We start from the raw sequence: 23,462 nt of genomic DNA on the forward strand, positions 1-23,462 counted from the left end.
GTTTCTACGAAACATAAAACATGCAACAAATAGGAACTGTCGCTAGGCACTGGATCAATATGTTAGTTCCAAAAATAGTATAAAAAGTTGCCAAAAATATATGAAAGTTGTAGTATATTGGCACAGAACAATCAAAAATTATAGATACGACAGAGATGTATCAGCATCCCCAAGCTTAATTCATGCTCGTCCTCGAGTAGGTAAATGATAAAAACAAGTTTTTTTGATGTGGAATGCTACCTAGCATAATCTTGATCATATGTCTAATCATGGCATGAATATTAAGACACGGGTGATTCAAAGCAATAGTCTATCATTTGACATAAAAAATGATAATACTTCGAGCGTACTAATAAAGCAATCATGTCTTTTCAAAACAACATGGCCAAAGCAAGCTTATCCCTACAAAATCATATAGTTTGGCCATGCTTCATTTTCGTCACACAAAATGCTCCCATCATGCACAACCCCGATGACAAGCCGAGCAATTGGTTCATACCTTTTAACGCGCTTCAGCCTTTTCTACCCTCATGCAATACATGAGCGCAAGCCATGGATATAGCGCTACAGGTGGAATATAATATGATGATGGAGGTTATGTGGAGAAGACAAAAATGGAGAAAGTCTCACATCAACGCGGCTAATCAACGAGCTATGGAGATGCCCATCAATTGATGTCAATGCGAGGAGTAGGGATTGCCATGGAACGGATGCACTAAGAGCTATAAGTGTATGAAAGCTCAACAAAAAAATAAGTGGGTGTGCATCCAACTTGCTTGCTCATGAAGACCTAGGGCAATTGAGGAAGCCCATTGTTGGAATATACAATCCAAGTTCTATAATGAAAATTCCCACTAGTATATGAAAGTGACAACATAGGAGACTGTCTATATGAAGAACATGGTGCTACTTTGAAGCACAAGTGTGGAAAAAGGATAGTAACATTGCCCCTTTTTTTGTTTTTTTTGGGTGGGTTCTTTGGCCCCCTTTTTTATTTAGGCTTCTTTGGCCTTTCCTTTTTTTCTTTTTTTTCATGGGGCAATGCTCTATAATGATGATCATCACACTTTTATTTACTTCCAACTCAATATTACAATTCGATACTAGAACAAAGATATGACTCTATATGAATGCTTCCGGCGGTGTACCGGGATGTGCAATGATCTAGCGTAGCAATGACATCAAAAAACGGACAAACCATGAAAACATCATGCTAGCTATCTTACGATCATGCAAAGCAATATGACAATGAATGCTCAAGTCATGAATATGATGATGATGGAAGTTGCATGGCAATATATGTCAGAATGGCTATGGAAATGCCATGATAGGTAGGTATTGTGGCTGTTTTGAGGATGATATAAGGAGGCTTATGTGTGATAGAGCGTATCATATCATGGGGTTTGGATGCACCGGCGAATTTTGCACCAATTCTCGAGGTGAGAAAGGGCAATGCACGGTACCGAAGAGGCTAGCAATGATGGAAAGGTAAAAGTGTGTATAATCCATGGACTCACATTAGTCATAAATAACTCATATAATTATTGCAAAAGTTTATTAGCCCTCGAAGCAAAGTACTACTACGCATGCCCCTACGGGGATAGATTGGTAGGAAAAGACCATCGCTCGTCCCCGACCGCCACTCATAAGGAATACAATCAAAGAAACACCCCATGCTTCAAATTTGTCACACAACGGTTACCATACGTGCATGCTACGGGACTTGCAAACATCAACACAAGTGTCTCTACAATCCACAACCACCCACTAGCATGACTCTAATATCACCATCTTTATATCGCAAAACTATTGCAAGGAATCAAACATATCATATTCAGCGATCTACAAGTTTATGTAGAATATTATGACTAACCATGTGATTGATCAATTCCTGTCATCTCTCTAAATTGATATAAGTGAAGCAAGAGAGTTTAATTATTTCTACAAAAGATATGCCCACACTCTAACAAATATAAGTGAAGCAAAAGAGCATTCTATAAATGGAGGTTTTCTAAGTAAAGAGAAACAGGCAATGCAAACTTCAAATGATATAAGTGAAGCACATGAAGCATTCTATAAAGCCATACTCAAAAGATTTAAGTGAAGTGCAATGAGCATTTTATAAATCAACCAAGTACTATCTCATACCAGCATGGTGCATAAAGGAAAAGTGAAAACTAAATGCAAAAGACGCTCCAAGACCTGCACATATCGCATGAGCGAAACGAATCCGAAAACATATCGATACTTGTTGAAGAAAGAGGGGATGCCTTCCGGGGCATGCCCAAGCTTAGATGCTTGAGTCTCCTTGTATATTTACTTAGGGTGCCTTGGGAATCTCCAAGCTTGAGCTCTTGCCTCTCTTACTTTTCCTCATATCGAGACCTCCTCGATTAGACACTTCATCCACACAAAACTTCAACACAAAACTCGGTAAGATATGTTAGTATAATAAAGCAAATCACCACTCTATGTACTATTGCAAACCAATTCATATTTTGTTTTTGCATTGTGTCTACTTTAATATAACTTTTCCATGGCTTAATCCACTGATATAAATTTATAGTTTCATCAAAACAAGCAAACTATGCATCAAAAACAGAATCTGTCAAAAACAGAACAGTCTCTAGCAATCTGAACATTCACCATACTTCTGATACCCCAAAAATTCTACCAAAATGAGGAAAAATAAACAATTTTTGCAGCAAGACAGTGCAAAAGGAATCAGAACCAGTTGACGTTCCAGTTAAAAATGTAAAATCGCGCACTACAGCCAAAGTTTCTGTCCTACACCGTACAAACTAACAAGCATTGTAAACATCCTAAAGGCAAACCTTGGCACATTATTTTTATAATACAATGGAGTTGTACAAGAGGATAATTATTTTTTATGAAAAGTTTCTATAATTAAGATTCACAAAGTTTCCGTGAGCATGAACAAAGTTCAAGGAGCTCTCCCACTTCAAAAATGCTTGTCTTTCTCACTTTCACTTTCCTTTTTGAAAAGTTTTTAGGTTACCCTCTTTATTTTTTTTGTTTTTAAACTATATAAAAGCAGTCAACAGAAATAAATGACTCTCTAAAACTTCCGGGTTGTCTCCCTGGCAGCACTTTCTTTAAAGCCATTAATCTAGGCATATAGTGCTCAAGTAATGGATCCACCCAGATCCCAAGGTATATCAAAGCCAATTTTAATTAAAAATGATTTGTGATTTAGTAGTGAGTGAGGGAGTCCTGGATTAGGGTGTACAACGTCCGGACTATTGAAGCATGAAGATGCAGGACTCAAGACTTCGGCCCGTGTCCGGATGGGACTCTCCTTGGCGTGGAAGGCAAGCTTGGCGATCCGGATATTGTGTTTCCTTCCTTGTAACCGACTCCATGTAAACCCTAGCCCTGTCTGGTGTCTATATAAACCGGAGAGGTTGGACCTTAGAAGGCCGATCACAATTACAATCATACCATCATAGGCTAGCTCTTAGGTTTAGCCTCTATGATCTCGTGGTAGATCTACTCTTGTACTACTCATATCTTCAATATTAGTCAAGCAGGAAGTAGGGTTTTACCTCCATCGAGAGGGCCCGAACCTGGGTAAATATTGTGTCCCTTGCTTCCTGATACCATCAGCCTAGACGCACAGATCGGGACCCCCAGAGGGAGTCCTGGATTAGGGGGTATCCGGACAGCCGGACTATATACATTGTCCGGACTATCGAAGCGTGAAGATACAAGACTCACGACTTCGGCCCGTGTCCGGATGGGACTCTCCTTTGCGTGGAAGACAAGCTTGGTGATCCGTATATTAGATTTCCTTCCTTGTAACCGACTCCATGTAAACCCTAGCCCTCTTCGGTGTCTATATAAATCAGAGCGGATGGTCCTTAGAAGGCCGATCACAATTACAATCATACCATCATAGGCTAGCTCTTAGGGTTTAGCCTCTACGATCTCGTGGTAGATCTACTCTTGTACTACTCATATCTTCAATATTGATCAAGCAGGAAATAGGGTTTTACCTCCATCGAGAGGGCCCGAACCTGGGTAAACATTGTGTCCCTTGCTTCCTGTTACCATCAGCCTAAGACGCACAGATCGGGACGCCCTACCCGAGATCCGCCGGTTTTGACACCGACATTAGTGCTTTCATTGAGAGTTCCTCTATGTCGCCGCTTCAAGGCTTGATGGCGTCTTCAATCGTCAACAACACGGTCCAGGATGAGACTTTTCTCCCCGGACAGATCTTTGTGTTCGGCGGCTTCGCACTGCGGGCCAATTCGCTTGGCCATCTGGAGCAGATCGACAGCTACGCCCCTGGCCACCAGACCAGGTTTGGAAACTTGAACTACACGGCGGATATTCGTGGAGATTTGATCTTTGACGGATTCGGCCCTGTGCTAGGAGCGCCGGACAGTCACGACGGGCACGGCCTAGACCTGCTATCGGACAATGCTCGGAACATCATCCCTGCAATAGCCCCGGATCTAAATCCGGAACAAGTTGCATTACCCAAAGACGGAGGGATAGGCCCCGCCCTGCAGGCCGCGCACTCATCAGCGGTGGAGCCGAACACAAGTCTCTCCTCTGTGAAGGCCTGTAACCCCGGACCCCCGGACTCGTATCCGGCCGTTGGCTCCGGTCCGCACACCCTCGAGCCAGTCGAGCCAGGTTGGGCTCCAGTAATGGAGTTTACTGCCGCGGACATCTTTCAACACTCGCCCTTTGGCGACATGCTGGACTCATTAAAATATCTCTCTCTATCGGGAGACTCTGGGCCGAACTATGTCCAGCTTGAGTGGGAAGCAGGGGACGAAGGAATTCGCTGCCCACCCACCACCCACTTGATTGCCACGATCGATCATTTAACAAACGATCTTGACTTCAACTCCGAAGACATCGACGGTATGGACGAAGATGTAGGAGAAGCTCCAGAATCTCTGGGGCGCGGGATCACCAACTTGTCACATGATATATACATGGTGGATACGCCCAAGAGGGACGACAACGATAAACCGGATGATAAAAAACCCGGACAAAAGCCAAAGCGGCGGCGTAGACGTCGCTCAAAGTCCAACAATAGTGAAAACTGCGACAAGAACGCAAGAAGGGTTGACACACCAGAAGGCAGTAATGACCACACGGACCCAACGATGGAGCGGGATGAGCCAGGTCACGCCAAACCAAGTTCGAAGCAAATATCCGATCACGATGATCCTAAGGGACGAGCTCACGAAACCGCCCCAGAACAGGAACGCAGTCCGGACGACGATGCATTCATCATCCCGGATGAACAAGTGGAACGAGACAAGCTCCACCGAAAGCTTCTAGCCACAGCAAGAAGTCTAAAAAAGCAGAAACAATGGCTTAAGGCCGCACAGGAAAAGCTCAGTCGCAGATGGAATAATGTGCTAGACACTGAAGAAAGATATGGCGACGATCGCCATACCAAAAGCTACCCAAAGCGCAAGCTATTGCCAGAATTCGACGACGAGGCCGTTCCACCAAAGAATAATATAACCAGGAGACCATACGTACGCGTCACAACCATAATAGAGCAGCTACTGACGCCGCGCACGATCCACGTGAGAAGCCGGATAAGAAGGCCGGCGCACCCAGGTCCATCTACGGATCTAAAGGACACACCCCGGCGAGGGACCATGGTCACCCAAATGCTAATACAAGCCAAATACCAGTTCAAAATAAGTTCCGGACACAACAACATCCGACTACATGCCACGACGCACCCAGATACAGAGGGGCCGCACACCCCCTGTGCTTCACCGAAGAAGTACTGGACCATGAATTCCCACAAGGTTTCAAACCTGTGAACATAGAGGGATATGACGGAACGACAGACCCAGGGGTCTAGATCGAGGATTTTATCCTCCATATTCACATGGCTCATGGGGATGATCTCCACGCCATCAAATACCTTCCCCTCAAGCTGAAGGGACCAGCTCGACACTGGTTAAAAAGCCTCCCCGAGAACTCAATTGGGAGTTGGGAGGAACTGGAAGACGCTTTCCGGGCCAATTTTCAAGGGACTTATGTCCGGCCTCCGGATGGAGACGTCCTAAGTCACATAATCCAACAGCCCAGAGAGTCCACCCACAAGCTTTGGAACAGATTCCTCACTAAGAAGAATCAAATTGTCGACTGTCCGGATGCCGAAGCCTTAGCGGCATTCAAACACAGCATCCACGACAAATGGCTTGCCAGACACCTCGGCCATAAAAAGCCAAGGACAATGGCAGCCTTAACAAGCCTTATGACCCGCTTTTGCGCGGGTGAAGATAGCTGGCTCGCCCGTAAAGGCACCAGCGACCCCAGCACGTCCGAAATAAGGGACAACAACGGGAAGCCTCAGCGTAACAAACACAAACGCCAAAGCAAGGAAGGGAGCCCGGATAACATAACGGTCAATGCCGGATTCAGGGGCTCTTAGCAGAAGAAACCATTTAAAGGCAGTAAAGAGGGACCGTCCGGTCTGAACAGAGTCCTGGACAGACTATGCCAAATTCATGGGACCCCGGAAAAACCTGCGAACCACACCCATAGATAGTGCTGGGTCTTCAAGCAGGCCGGCAGACTAAATGCTGAACACAAGGGGAGGGAAACACCAAGTGAAGACAAGGACGAACCTCGCCAGCCAAACACTGGGGGCAGACAAAATTCCTGCCAGAGGTTAAAACAGTAAACATGATCCACGCGACTCACACATTTACGAGAAGGCAAGGATGCACTCTCAGAGACACGCACAACGTAAAACCTATCGTACCCAGATCTGACTACTTGATGTCTCGTCCGATCACTTTCGATCACACGGACGGCCGAACTAGTATTCGGCATGAAGGATCACATGCCTTGGTGCTCGACCCAATAATAGACGGATACCATCTCACCCGTGTCCTCATGGACGGCGACAGTAGTCTCAATTTAATATACGAGGACACTGTCCGCAGGATGGGGATAAACCTATCCAGAATTAGCTGAAGCAACACCAGCTTTGAAGGGGTGATACCAGGCATTGAAGCCTACAGCAGGGGCTCCGTCGTACTGAGGGTAACATTTGGCCCCCCAGGCAACTCTAGAAGTGAGGAACTACTCTTCATCGTTGCACCCTTCCAAAGCGGCTATCAGGCAGTGCTCGGAAGACCGGCCTTCGCCCGCTTCAATGCATTGCCGCATTATGGCTACCTTACACTCAAGATGCCCGGTCCACATGGCTTCATCACTGTTATCGGAATCACAGAGCGCTCTTCACACGCAGAGGAACACGCGACGGCCCTGGCGGCCGGACTCTAAGCGGCCTCTAATACCATAAAACATGGCTGGTCATTAAGACCAGTTACACGGTTAGACGAGTCCGGTAGCCCGGATAAAATTCAACCGGACACCGTATATGTAATCCCATAGCGGAAACCAGGGGCTATAAACATTTAAGGTAGCCCCAAAGATTGGCTCAACCTTATTGGCAGGCCATCATCTTACACTTTTGCTATCTAGCATATCTACGTTGTATTCTCCTATGAGTTTTCCTTTTTTTTCACAGACAACGTTTGCACGATACCCTTCAAGGATACGGCACAACAGAGACAAAGGCGCAGACGTGCAGCAGGCCCCCGTCATATGGGTTCCATACCCAGAGAGGACACTATCGTTATTGGCATTTCGCCACGACAGGTCACCGCACGTACCTGGAAACACAGGGTTCATATTGAATGGATATTCTTGAGCCCATCTTTTGTTATAAAGTCCGAACACCTTCGGGAGTGTTCGGCGTTACGAGTTTGGCCTTATATGCATCAGTTCCGAATCATGTCTTGGGTCAAATGTTGGCTTTGCCCGGCTCCTGGGTTTGCCGCCTTACGTTCCGTTATTATCGGCTAAGGCAGGCCAAAGGAGAACTACTACGATTGTGCCCTAGTTATTCCGGATGAGCGCCTCAGTAGAGAAAGCCAAAAACTGACCGTCATGATACAGCGAGAGACTGCTCAACCACTCGAAGACTCACCGGAATCCCTAGGATTCCTCCGTATTAACGAAGGGCCATTTACCAGCCATGTACACACGCGCCCGTATTCGGATGCCCGCGAAGGTACCAGGGGCTACATAGTAGCCCCACCATTATATCCACATGGCTAAGTGAAAGTGTTAAAGCTATATAGTACGGTTAACTAGTTCGACGTGCGATCACCTCCTTAATGGACCAAGACGTTGGATCAAGTGTGATTAAGCATATTCTTCACGAACACCCCCGCATTGTATGCATGGGGGCTGAAGCCAACGACTGCTATCTTTCAGACTACTTATACATATAAGAATAGCCGTACAGGGGACACAATCATATTTTCAGGCAAATACTATAAGTATAGCCTCATAATCAAAGTAATCATTGTTTTTACAATAATTCGACTTATTACTCAAACAAAACATTCTTCGAGCACTGCGCCTCTATTAGGCGAGCACCCTCTGTGACCTACGCCAAGTAGTGCTCGGCCAGATATTGGCCTCCCGCCGGATCCTCGGTCGCTACAATGGTGGCCTCCATTTTCGTCCAATAGGATTTAACGCGGGCAAGAGCCATCCGTGCACCCTCTATGCACGCCGACCTCCTCACGGCGTCGATCCGAGTCACGGCCCCAAGGAATTGTTGCACCAAACCAAAATAACTGTCTGGCTTGGGCCCCTTTGGCCAAAGATGGTCTATTACAGACCGCATTGCCAGCCCGGATAGTCTATGAAGTTCCGCCATAGCAGCCACCTTCTCATTCAATGGCAGCGAGTGGTTGGGAGCATTGAACTGCGACCAAAAAAGCTTCTCCACTTCCTTATCACCTTGATCCTCGAAGAACTTGGCAGCATCAGTTGTACTTTTCATCAAGTCCACATATGCGTCTGCAGGACTCCAACGCCCAGCTAGGGGAGCATACTTTGGATCCAAAAACTTAGTCCGTAGTAGGTAGGAGCCCCCGGCCACGATCTTGTCGGCCTGTTGGAGCTCCTTCTGCATACCCCGAATCTCGGCCCGCATCTCCTTGGCGACATTAAGTGCTTTATCCAGCTCGTCCGAACTAGCCTTATTCTCCTTTTCAAGGAGCACATACCGGTCGACGACATTTTTTTAACTCTTCAGCCATCTCGGCTATAACTCTTTCTTCCTTCCCTTCTGTAAACAAAGCAGTGACTAGCCTCTGGCACTCACTTTCCAAAGCACCAATTGACTTGCTTTCAAAACAACCCTGATCAGTTATACCTGAAATACCACCCGTACGTAGTATGCCATTCCCAACGCGGAGCGCCTTTATTTTCGTATTGAACTCTGCTAGGAAGAAAAAGTTAGACCGCAGCCTTGTTGAACAACCTCCTTTCTCGCTTTTGTCGATTGACTCGTGGGACTCTACTGAATTCCAGCATGGGTCTTCTCCTCGCTACGGCAATGAGCAGCCTGTTCGTCTCTCAACTCCTCGGCCGCCTTTAGGGCGGCCGCATTGCTAGCCCGAGCTTGTTGCTTGGCTTGAGCGAGCTCGGCCCTTAGGGCCTCCACGGTAGCAGCACCATCTGCAGTGCACACACAGGGCATTAACTTCATGCCATTCTCGCATCTTCCTATACAATATAATAAGGGAAGTAGAGTACATACCCTGGGATTCTTCCAGCCGTCCGTTCACCAGCGTGATATCAGCATCAATAGATCCAATCTGCCTTCTCAGTTCGGCAACTTCAACAGACTGGTTGGCTGTCAGATCCTTGTATACCTGCACATATATATAGCGCAACCATTAATGATTGATCCCCCGTTTGCCGCCTATGGCGGGCAACCAGAGTCTTAGGGGCTACTATCTATAGGGAGCACACCTAGCGCATGTTTCTTAACAAGAAATATAGTGCATTTTTTCACCACATACCTCGAAGCCTTTGAGCATGCTTGTGAATGCCTCATTCAAACCGCTGGTAGCGGATGAAATCTTCGTGAGCATCGTGCTCATTAAAAAGCTGTGCTCCTCCGAGAGAGTGGCCCGCTCCAGAAGGCCTGTCAGTATGTCCGACCGGACATCGAACTGAGCCGGACCCTTCCCTTCACCCCCCGTGGGAGCTAAATGCTCCGGGCTCAGGGTGGCTGATGTGTTCACTTCCGGCTTCGGCAGATCCGGACTCCTCCGTGATGACACCTTTGTGTCGCCCGCTTCATGAAGCGGAGAGTTGGGTGGAGCCTCGCTCTCCATCATCTCCGGACGAAGGTCCCCCGAAGACGAACTCCGTTGAGAAGAGCTGCTCGCCGGACTACAAAAGACGAAGTCTCGGTTATAGATCTCGGAGTAACGCCAAACCTTCGAATTAATGATTAACTTACAGCTCGCTGGAGGGCTGGCCCGTTGGTGGGCACGATGTGGTAGGGGTGCCCGTCATGGCAGGGCCCCCTAGTGAAACCTTCTTCCCTTGTTTGGGCGTCTCTGCCTCCAATTCTTCGGGGGCCGCCCTCTTCTTCCCGCGTGGGGATGAGGCTTTAACCTCCTCTTCCTGGCTATCCTCCATAGTAGAGACAGCGACTCCTCCGGTCTGAATGCGTAGTGCGGTTTCACTGCCCTCTCCTTCGCATTTCCTTGAGGGGATTTTGCTGAGCGCCCGGTCAAGCATCTTTGCGATGGTTGGACCAGGCGAGCCTTCAGGAAGTGGCGCCAGACACTTGATTCTCTCCGCCTTATTTAGCCATTCCTAGCCACGGAGGAATTCTCAGAATTACAATCATGATAAATATAAATGAAGTGTCCGGTTTTAAGGTTACTTACTTGGGCGTCTAGGCGATTGCAGCTTAGGCCCGCATCCTCGGTGGTGTCCGGACACTTTACTCGTGGTCCGAAGAATAATTTACACATTCCTTCGAGCTTCAGGCCGAAGAAGTGCTTAATAGTCCGCGGACCCTCCGGATTAAACTCCCACATCTGAAGAGGCCGACATTTGCACGGCAGCGTCCGCCGGATTAGCATCACTTGCATTATGCTGACAAGATTTATGTCTCTATCTATGAGCTCCCAGATACAATTCTGCAATTCTGGTACATCGCCAGCAGGCCCATAATTCTGCCCTATGTCGGTCCAAGACGCTGACTGTGATGGAGGGCCCGAGCGGAACTCGGGGGCGGCTGCCCACTTTGTGCCTCTGGGCGCCGTGACATAAAACAACCTCCGTTGCCACACATCGGACACTTCCAGAAAGGAGCCCTCAGGCCATGGGGCATCGATGTTCTTGCTTATTACGGCGCCTCCGCACTCCGCATGTCGCCCCTCGATCATCTTCGGTGTCACATTGAAGGTCTTGAGCCATAAGCCGAAGTGTGGGTTGACGTGGAGAAAGGCCTCGCACACAATAATAAACGACGAGATGTGGAGGATGGCGTCTGGAGCCAGATCACTGAAATCCAAGCCATAGTAGAACATGAGCCCCCTCACAAAGGGGTCTAGGGTGAGGCCTAGACCTCGGAGGAAGTGAGGAATGAACACAACGCTCTCATTGGGCTCCGGCGTGGGGATAACATGCCTTGGAGCAGGAAGCCTGTGCTGGATATCAGCAGTCAGCTAACCGACCTCCCTAAGCTTAGTAATATCCTCCTCCTGGATTGAGGAGGCCACCCACCGGCCTTCAGTGTCGGATCCAGACATACTACAGGATCTTGGGTGATGAGCCTTAGGTTTTGAGTGCTGGAGCTCGAGGTGCGAGAAGGGGCAGGAGAGGTGGAAAAGAGGTGTAAGCCTCGGCCCCTTTATAAAGAGGATGAATATCAAGAGTCCTCAACGTGACCGCTTGGGACTTATCTAAAATACATGGAGTCATACCAACGGTCGCCGTTGGGTCACACGCACCCATATTGATGAGAGATCCCGCGATAAGAGGAACACGATCTCTGCTTTGGCAGGGCGTGCGAATAAAACTGCCTCGCGACGCGAGTCGAGGTGGAGCAGGAAACGCCGGTTCATGTTGTACCAGACCACGATGCAGGAGCATGACGTATAAACACTGCTAGCAGACCGAATTTACCATCTTATAGATCTGGACATGATCTATGTGTTCGATAAATAACCTTGGAGTATTCGGAGAAGGAACCCGCCTTGCAATGCCGAAGACAAGACTGCGCACCGGACTCATCGTCATTGAAGCCTGGTTCAGGGGCTACTGAGGGAGTCCTGGATTAGGGGGTATCCGGACAACCAGACTATATACATTGTCCGGTCTATCGAAGCGTGAAGATATAAGACTCAAGACTTCGGCCCGTGTCCGGATGGGACTCTCCTTTGCATGGAAGACAAGCTTGGCGATCCGGATATTAGATTTCCTTCCTTGTAACCGACTCCATGTAAACCCTAGCCCTCTCCGGTGTGTATATAAACCGGAGAGGATGGTCCTTAGAAGGCCGATCATAGTTACAATCATACCATCATAGGCTAGCTCTTAGGGTTTAGCCTCTATGATCTTGTGGTAGATCTACTCTTGTACTACTCATATCTTCAATATTTATCAATCAGGAAGTAGGGTTTTACCTCCATCGAGAGGGCCCAAACCTGGGTAAACATTGTGTCCCTTGCTTCCTGTTACCATCAGCCTAAGACGCACAGATCAGGACCCACTACCCGAGATCCGCCGGTTTTGACACCGACACCCCCTACCCAAGATCCGCCGGTTTTGACACCGACATTGGTGATTTCATTGAGAGTTCCTCTGTGTCGTTGCTGCAGGGCTTGATGGCTCCTTCAATCATCGTCAACGACATGGTCCAGGGTGAGACCTTCCTTCCCAGACATATTTTCGTGTTCGGCGGTGTCGCACTGCGGGCCAATTCGCTTGGCCATCTAGAGCAGATCGACAGCTACACCCCTGGCCACCAGATCAGGTTCGGAAACCTAAACTACACGGCCGACCTTCGCAGAGACTTGATCTTTAACGGATTCGGGCCTACGCCAGGAGCACTGGACAGTCACGACGGCCATGGCTTTGACCTGCTGTCGGACAACACTCAGGGTATTACCCCTGCAGTAGCCCCGGACTCAAATCTGGAGCATGCTACGTCGCCTAAAGACGGAGGGCTAGACTCTGTCCCGCAGGCTGCACACTCATCGGCAGTGGAGCCGAACATGGGTCTCACCTCTGTGGTGGCCTGTGACTTTGGACCCCCGGATTCGTATCCGGTTGTTGGTTCTAGTCCGCACACTCTCGAGCCAGTCGAGCCAGGTTGGGCTCCGATAATGGAGTTCACTGCTGCAGATATCTTCTAGCACTCGCCCTTTGGCGACATGCTGAACTCGTTAAAAACTCCCTCTTTGATAGAAAATTCTGGGCCGAACTATGTCCGGCTGGAGTGGGAAGCAGGCGATGAGGAAATTCGTTACCCACCCACCAACCACTTAATAGCCACAGTTGATGATTTAACCGAAGTGCTTGACTTTGACTCCGAAGGCATCGACGGTATGGACGATGATGCAGGAGAAGATTTAGAATCTATGGGGTGCCAGACTCCCGCCTCGGCACATGATATATACATGGTGGATACGCCCAAGAAGGACGACGGCGATAATCCGGAAGATAAAACACCCGGGCAAAAGCCAAAACGGTGGCGCAGACGCCTCTCAAAGTCCAGCAACAGTAAAAATAGCGACAACAACAGTAAAAATAGCGACAAAAGCACAAGAAGGATTGACATACCATTAAACCCTGAAGGCAATAACGACCACATGGACCCAGCGATGGAGCAGGACGAGCCAGGTCACGCCAAACCGAGTTCGGAGCAAAAACCCAATCACAATGAACCGGAGGGACGAGCTCATGAAACCGCCCCAGGACAGGAACACAGTCCAGACGACGACGCATTCATCATTCCGGAAGAACGCGTGGAACGAGACAACCTCCACCGAAAGCTTATGGCCACAGCGAGAAGTCTAAAAAAGCAGAAGCAACGGCTCAAAGCCGCACAGGAAACGCTCAGTCGCAGATGGAATAAAGTGCTAGACACTGAAGAAAGATATGGCGATGATTGCCATACAAAAAGCTATCCAAAACGCAAACTACTGCCAGAATTCGATGACGAGGCCGTTCCACCAAAGAATAATACGACCAGGAGACCAGACATACTGCTTCACAACCACAATAGAGCGGCTATTGACGCCGCGCATGATCAACGTGAGCATTTGGATAAGAAAGCCGGTGCAGCCAGGTCCATCTATGGATCTAAAGGACACAACCCCGCGAGGGACTATGGTCACCCAAACGCTCATACAAGCCAAATACCAGTTCGGAATAAACACCGGACACAACAACAGCCGACGACATGCCACAACACGTCCAGATACCGAGGGGCTGCTCACCCCCTGTGCTTTATCGAAGAAGTACTGGACCATGAATTTCCACAGGGCTTTAAACGTGTGAACATAGAGGCATACGATGGAATGACAGACCCAGGGGTCTGGATCGAGGACTTTATCCTGCATATACATATGGCTCGTGGGGATGACCTCCACGCCATCAAATACCTTCCCCTCAAACTAAATGGACCAGCTCGACACTAGTTGAAAAGCCTCCCCGAAAATTCAATTGGGAGTTGGGAGGAACTCGAGGATGCTTTCAGGGCCAATTTTCAAGGGACTTATGTCCGGCCTCCGGATGCTGACGATTTAAGTCACATAATCCAACAGCCTGGAGAGTCCACCCGCAAGCTTTGGAACAAATTCCTCACTAAAAAGAATCAAATTGTCGATTGTCCGGATGCCGAAGCCTTAGCGGCATTCAAACACAGCATCCGCGACGAGTGGCTCTCCAGACACCTCGGCCAAGAAAAGCCAAGGACAATGGCAGCCCTAACAAGTCTTATGACCCGCTTTTGCGCAGGTGAAGATAGCTGGCTAGCCCGTAAAGGCACTAGCGACCCCAGCACATCCGAAATAAGGGATGGCAACGGGAAGCCACGGCGTAATAAAAACAAACACCAAAACAAGGAAGAGAGCCCGGATAACACAACGGTTAATGCCGGATTCAGGGGCTCTCGACCAAATCAGCAAAATCAGCCATCTAAAGGAAGTAAAGAGGGACCGTCTGGTCTGAACAGAGTCCTGGACAGACTATGCCAAATTCATGGCACCCCTGACAAACCTGCGAACCACACGCACAGAGAGTGCTGTCTCTTCAAGCAGGACGTCAAATTAAATGTCGAACACAAGGGAAGGGAAACACCAAGTGAAGACGAGGATGAACCTCCCCAGCCAAACACTGGGGGACAGAAAAATTCCCGCCAGAGGTTAAAACAGTGAACATTGATCCACGCGACTCGTACATCCATGAGAAGGCACGAAAGCGCACATAGAGACGCGCGCTATATAGAGCCCATCGTACCCACACCTAACTACTGGATGTCTTATCCGATCACCTTCGATCGCTTGAACGGCCGAACTAGTATTCGGCGTGAAGGATCAGAGGCCTTGGTGCTTGACCCAATAATCGACGGACACCATCTCACCCACGTCCTCATGGACGGCGGCAGCCGTCTCAATCTAATATATGAGGACACTGTCTTTAGGATGGGGATAGACCCATCCAGAATTAATCAAAGCAACACCACCTTTGAAGGGGTGATACCAGGCGTTGAAGCCTACAGCAGGGGCTCCGTCGTAGTGGAGGTAACATTCGGCTCTCCAGGCAACTCCAGAAGTGAAGAACTACTCTTCATCATCGCACATTCCAAAATGACTATCATGCATTGCTTGGAAGAACGGCCTTCGCCCGATTCAACGCATTGCCGCACTATGGCTACCTTACACTCAAGATGCCCGGCCCACGTGGCGTCATCGCTGTTAGCGGAATAATAGAGCGCTCTTCACGTGCAGAGGAAGACATGACGGCCCTAGCGGCCGGACTATAAGCGGCCTCAAATATCACAAAAAGCCTGACTGGTCATTAAGACAACAGACATGGTTAGACGAGTCCGGTAGCCCAGATAAAATCAAACCAGGGCACCGTATATGTAATCCCATAGAGGACACCAGGGGCTATAAATATTTAATAAAGCCCCACACTTGGCTCAACCTTATTAGCAGGCCAACATCTTACACTTTTTTATCCATCGCATACTTACGTTGTACTCTCCTATGAGTTCTCTTTTTCAGAGACAACGTTCGCGTGATGCCCTTCCAGGATAAGGCACAATAGAGACAAAGGCGTAGACGTGCAGCAGGGCCCCGCTCAATAGGTTTCTTTTTAGATTAAACCCATGTGTAAACCTTTCCTATTGCCTCTTGTTGTTTAACCATCCAATGGGTTCCATACCCACAGAGGATACTGTCGTTATTGGCATTTTGCCACGACAGACTTACGCACGTACCTGGAAACACATGGTTTATAATGAATGGGCATTCTTGGGCCCATCATCTGTTATAAAGTCTGAATACCTTCGGGAGTGTTCGGCGTCACAAGTTTGGCCTTATATGCATCAGCTACGAATCATGTCTTTGGTCAAATCTTGGGTTTTCCCGGCTCCTGGGTTGGCCGCCTTACGTTCCGTTATTATCGGCTAAGGTGGCCAAAGGAGAACTACTGCGATTGTGCCCTGGTTATTCCGGGTGAGCACCTCAGTAGAGAAAGCCGAAAACTGACTGTCATGATATAGCGAGAGACTAATCAACCACTCGAAGACTTATCAGAATCCTTCGGATCCCTCCGCATTAACGAAGGACCGTTTCCCGGTCATGTACACACGCGCCCGTATTCGGATGCAAGCGGAAGTACCAGGGACTACATAGTAGCCCCACCATTAGACTCTCATGGCTAAGCGAAAGCGTTATAGCTATATAGTCCGGTTGCCTAGTTCGATGTGCGATCACCTCCTTAATGGACCAAGACGTTGGATCGAGTGTGACTATGCATATTTTTTCTCGAACACCCCCACATTATATGCGTGGGGGCTGAAGCCAACGACTGCTAACTTTCGGATTACATATATATAAACGGCCACACAGGGGACACAATCATATTTTCAGGAAAACAGTATAAATATAGCCTCATAATCAAAATAAACATTGTTTTTACAATTATTCGATTCATAACTCGAACAAGACATTCTTCGAGCACTGCGCCTCTATTAGGCGAGCACCTTCTGCGACCTGCGCCAAGTAGTGCTCGGACGGATATTGCCCCCCCGCCGGATCCTGGGTCGCTATAAAGGTGGCCTACATATCCGTCCAATAGGCTTTAATGCGGGCAAGAGCCATCCGCGCACCCTCTATGCACGCCGACCTTCTCATGGCGTCGATCCGAGGCACGGCCCCAAGGAATTGTTGGACCAAGCCAAAGTAACTATCCGGCTTAGGCCCCTTTGGCCAAAGATGGTCTATTACAGACCGCATTGCATGCCCGGACAGCCTGTGAAGCTCCGTACAGCAGCCATCTTGTCAGTTAACGGCAGCGGGCGAGTGGGAGCATTGAATTGCGACCAGAAAAGCTTCTCCACTTCCTTGTCACCCTGATCTTCGAAGAACTTGGCAGCGTCAGCTGTACTCTTCGCTAATTCTGTCCGCGCACCCTTGAGATCGGTCCGTATCTCCTTGGTGGCATTCAGTGCCTTGTTTAGACCGTCCGAACTATCCATATGCTCCTTTTTAAGGAGCTCATACCGGTTAGCGGCATTTTTTAACTCAACAGCCATTTCGGCTATCTTTTCCTCGCTTTGGCGATGAGCAGCATGTTCGGCTCTCAACTCCTCGGCCGCCTTTAGGGAAGCCGCATTGCTCACCCGAGCTTGTTCCTTGGCTTGAGCAAGTTCTGCCCTCAGGGCCTCCACGGCAGCAGCACCTTCTGCAGTCCAAACATATTGCATTAATATCATGCCGCCTTCGTATTTCCCTATACAAAGTAAGGCAGAGAACATACCTTGTGATTTATCCAGCCGCTCGTTCACCAGTGTGATATCGGCATCAATCGATCCAATCTGCCTCGTTAGTTCGGCAACTTCAACGCACGGGTCGGCGGCCGGACCCACAGGTACCTGCACATCTTTACAGCGCAATCATTGATTTATGATCCCCCGTTTGCCGCCTAGGGCAGGCAACCAGAGTCTCAGGGGCTACTATCTATATGGAGCACACCTAGTGCGTGCCTCACAACCAAAGAAATAGTGTATTGTTCACTACATACCTCAAAGCCTCTAAGCAGGCTTGTAAATGCTTCATTCAAACCGCTTGTAGGGGATGAAATCTTCTTGAGCACCGTTGAGGGAGTCCCGGACTAGGGGGTGTCCGGATAGCCGAACTATCATCATCGACCGGACTCCAAGACTATGAAGATACAAGATTGAAGACTTCGTCCCGTGTCCGGATGGGACTTTCCTTGGCGTGGAAGGCAAGCTTGGCGATATGGATATGTGGATCTCCTACCATTGTAACTGACTCTGTGTAACCCTAGCCCTCTCCGGTGTCTATATAAACCGGATGGCTTTAGTCCGAGGACGAACAACAATCATACCATAGGCTAGCTTCTAGGGTTTAGCCTCCTTGATCTCGTGGTAGATCTACTCTTGTAACACACATCATCAATATTAATCAAGCAGGACATAGGGTTTTACCTCCATCAAGAGGGCCCGAACCTGGGTAAAACGTCGTGTCCCTCGTCTCCTGTTACCATCCGCCTAGACGCACAGTTCGGGACCCCCTACCCGAGATCCGCCGGTTTTGACACCGACATTGGTGCTTTCATTGAGAGTTCCTCTATGCCGTCGCGATCAGGAAGGATGCCTTTTCCCGTCTTTAAAGATGGCGCCGTCGTCAAGGGAGATTTGGACGCCGGCCAAACTATCTGGCTAGGTGGTTTTCTTATGACCGCCTGTTCGGCCACCGCTCCGACGGTGACCTCTCAGGTCATCAAAAGCGATCTTCACGTCAGCTCGGAATTCGCCGAGCAGTTTGATCCAATTGAGCTCTCCTCTGTAAACGAGCTCATGGATCGCATCGCCGCCTTGGGAGTCGCTACAGACTACGATCAGATTGGGCCTAAAACCGATCTGAGAGAAATTAACTCTCCCCAGGCTACCCACCACATTGTTGTGGTAGAGGAACAATGCGGCAACTCTTCTTCTATGTTGAAAACCAACTATGTCCGGATTCCCGATCCCTCCATGCCGGATTCCCGCGGAGGGACGGACGCCAATCAAATACTGAACTTAGAGTCAGGCATCGGAATAGACTCGTTGGAAAGCATCCAACAAACCAAGCTTCCAAATACGGAAGCTTCTTGGCCTTTGAGCCTCAGATCTGGCGGGGTTCCGAACTTAATTCCGCCCGCCCACCCAAACATAAGCGATCTATCTCAAATACGACAAGAGCCTGATGAAACAGTACATCGTTACTGGGCCAGATTCCTCCTGGTTATGAACAGGATAAAGGACTGCCGTGAAGAAAGCGCGATTTCAATTTTCTGCAACAATTGCACGGACAAGGGAATCATAAACGCCATCAGTCGTCGCGAAGTTACACGCTTCGTCGACCTAGCAACCATTGTACAAAAATACTGTGCGATGGAGAGTGCCTGGAAAACCGAAACTAGGTTCTGGGACAATCCGGCCCTGAATACAACCTCGGTCCGAAATAAAAGAGTGCGTCATACTCAAGCACCTGGGTTAAAAACCAAAAAGGAAAAACCCCCTAAAGGGTACGGAACCGTACTGGAGGGATGGCTTAACGGACCCTGCAAAATCCACAGTACGGAGGGCGCCACTCCAACACATAGCCTTCGAGCATGTTGGATACTACGGCAGGTGGCCAAAAGTGGCGAAGGCTTTTTAGCCCCGGGCAACCAGCCCAGCAGTACCAGTACGGTATTAACAGTCTTCGAGACTTTCGCATCAAATAACATGCGGAAACGAACAATCCGCAGCCTCACCGAAGTCTACCAAGTAGCAACAGCAAATCCATGGAGCGACATGGCTATCACCTTCAATGCCAGCGACGAACCTAAATTCCGAACAGCTAGAGCACCAGCCGCATTGGTCCTCAGTCCGATAGTGGACGGATTTCGTCTTAGCAAGGTACTCATTGATGGCGGAAGCGGATTAAACCTCATCTACGAAGAAACCCTTCAAAAAATGGAAATTGACTGGAGCCGCATTGAGCGAAGCAGCACAACCTTCGCTGGAATAATCCCTAGTCGAGAAGTACACTGCACAGGAAAAATCACGCTAGATGTAGTGTTCGGCTCGCCGGACAACTACAGGTCCGAAGAGGTCACATTCCAAGTGGCCCCATTCGGCAGCGGATATCACGCCTTGTTAGGGCGAGAAGCATTCACAATCTTCCAAGCTATACCCCATTATGGGTACATGAAGCTTAAAATGCCCGGACCCAATGGAATAATCACTCTTGCCAGTGATCCAGATACAGCACTCCGCGCTGAAAATAAGACAGCCGCACTGGCCCTAGAGGCATTATCCGAAGCCTTAGCGGCAGAGGAACTAACTACGCTGCGCTCCACGGTGGATAGGGACAATGTGATACTCGATAAGAGGTCCAAATCCACCTCTTTTAAACCAGCAGACGAAATAGTAAATTCCAGGTCCATCCAACGGACCCCACAAAGACGGCCTCCATTGGGGCACAATTAAATCCTGATGTAGAAGCCGCACTACGATAATTCCTTCGGGGAAATTGGGACATTTTCGCCTGGCACCCTTCATACATGCCAGGAATCCCACGCAGGCTGGCAGAGCAGGCCTAAATACCCTAAAAGGATTCAAGCCAGTCAAACAGGCTCTTCGGTGATTTTCCGAACCCAAAAGACAGGCAATGGGAGAGGAGCTAGCCAAACTCTTAGAAGTCGGATTCATCAGAGATATCAAACATCCGGACTGGCTAGCCAACCTGGTAATGGTACCAAAAAAGGATAAATCCTGGCGCCTTTGTGTCGATTTCAAAGACCTTAACAAGGCCTGTCCAAAGGACCCCTTCCCTCTCCCTCGCATCGACCAAATCATCGATGCTACCGTAGGGCACGATTCATTGTGCTTCCTCGACGCATACTCCGGATACCATCAAATCAAGATGGCGGAAAAAGACCAGGCCGCAACGGCATTTATTACTCCATATGGACCATTCTGCTTCAACACAATGCCCTTCGGACTCAAAAATGCCGGCGCAACATATCAGCGCATGATTCAGACATGTTTGGCCACCCAGATAGGCAAAACAGTCGAGGCATACGTAGACGATGTGGTCGTCAAGACGAAAAACGTCGAAACTCTAGTAGACGACTTGAGGGTGACATTCGACAACCTCCGAGCATATGACATTAAGCTCAACCCGGAAAAATGTGTTTTCGGCGTACCAGCCGGAAAGCTCTTGGGCTTCATTGTATCCGGTAGAGGAATTGAAGCAAACCCAGCCAAGATCCGAGCTCTATCACAATTGGATATCCCAAAAGATCTCAAGCAAATACAAAAGCTAACCGGATGCGTGGCGGCTCTAAGCCGCTTCATCTCCCGTTTGGGAGAAAAGGCACTGCCCCTCTATCGCCTCCTCCGGCGCACCGAACATTTCAAATGGACGGATGCTGCCACGGCCGGACTCGAAGAAATTAAAGCCGTATTGGCAACAAATCCGGTCCTGGCCGCGCCCAACCTGGGCGAACCAATGCTATTATATATCGCAGCAACACATCAAGTTGTCAGCGCGGTACTCGTCATCGAACGAGAAACAGAAGGGCACAAATTCCCTCCTCAAAAACCAGTGTACTACGTATCCACTGTCTCGACTCCATGCAAGTCCCGGTACCCCCATTATCAAAAGATAGCGTATGCGGTGTTCATGGCATCCCGGAAGCTGCAACACTACTTTCAAGAGTGTTCCATAACGGTGGCCTCTGAAGTACCTCTCAACGATATTATAAACAATCGCGACGCAACGGGCATGATTGCAAAATGGGCCATCGAGCTCTTACCATTTGACATAACCTACAAACCACGGCGAGCTATAAAGTCGCAAGTCCTGGCTGACTTCGTCGCCGAATGGACCGAAGCCGAACTCCCTAAAGAGTACGGCGCATACTCCAATTGGATCATGCATTTCGACGTCTCCAAAATGTTGGCGGGCTTGGGGGCTGGCGTCGTCCTGACGTTCCCAACCGGAGACACAGTCCAATACGTACTTCAAATAATGTATATGGACTCCAACAATGTAGCCGAATACGAGGCCCTTCTACATGGCCTCCGGATGGCAATCTCCATGGGTATTCAATGCCTAGAGGTGCGCGGGGATTCAAACCTCGCAATATCCCAAATAAATGGAGACTTTGACGCCAAGGATCCGAAAATGGCAGCCTACCGTAACGCTGTGCTAAAAATGTCAGCCCGGTTCGAGGGACTCGAATTCCACCACGTAGCCCGGGATAATAACCAGGCAACAGACGTGCTGGCATGTATCGGCGCAAAACGCGACGCCATCCCTCCAAACATCTTCCTGGAACGACTCTTTAAGCCAGCCGTATTATGGGAAGGGGAGTCCGGAAATAACAACCCGGAACCAATTGCACCACCCGACACAGAACATTCTGACACAATCGGTGGCTCAGCCAATGATATAACACCTTCAACACACGAAATAATGGCAGTAATTGCCCCGTGGACGGAACCATTCCTAGCCTACCTAATTAGGCAAGAACTTCCTGAAGACCAAAATGAGGCCCGCTGCATAGTTCGGCGCTCTAAAGCCTACAAGGTCCATGAGGGAGAACTTTATAAGAAAAGCACAACCGGAGTCCTTCAAAGGTGTATCTCCGAAGAGGAAGGGCGAAATCTCCTGGCTGAAATTCACGCCGGACTCGGCGGGCACCACGCTGCAGCCCGGGCACTTGTAGGCAAGGCCTTCCATACAAGATTTTATTGGCCGACAGCCCAGGCAGATGCTCAGGACTTAGTCCAACGATGCGTTGGTTGCCAGCTCTTCGCTAATCAGAGCCACATGCCACCCACCGCCCTCAAAACTATACCCATCACTTGGCCATTCGCGGTCTGGGGGCTTGACATGGTTGGACCCCTTAAAGGGGAACCCACAAGCACAAATACTTATTGGTCATGGTGGACAAATTCACCAAATGGATAGAGGCCAAGCCGGTAAAAACGGCAGAATCCGGACCTGTGATAGACTTCATATCCGGGGTAGTACACCGTTTTGGCGTCCCCCACAATATCATCACTGATAACGGCATGAATTTCACGGCTGACGAGGTTAAACTCTGGTGCAAAAACATGGGCATCAAGCTCGACTACGCTTCGGTCTACCACCCTCAAACTAACAGTCAAGTGGAACGAGCAAATGGTCTAATCATGAGCGGCATCAAACCCAGATTAGTGCGGTCTCTCACGGAATCTAACACGCATTGGGTAGAGGATCTCGACTCCGTACTCTGGGGGCTGCGGACCACGCCAAACCGCACAACCGGATTCACAC

The sequence above is a fragment of the Triticum dicoccoides genome, chromosome 2B, assembly GCF_002162155.2.
Source record: "Triticum dicoccoides isolate Atlit2015 ecotype Zavitan chromosome 2B, WEW_v2.0, whole genome shotgun sequence".
Classification (NCBI taxonomy): Eukaryota; Viridiplantae; Streptophyta; class Magnoliopsida; order Poales; family Poaceae; genus Triticum; species Triticum dicoccoides.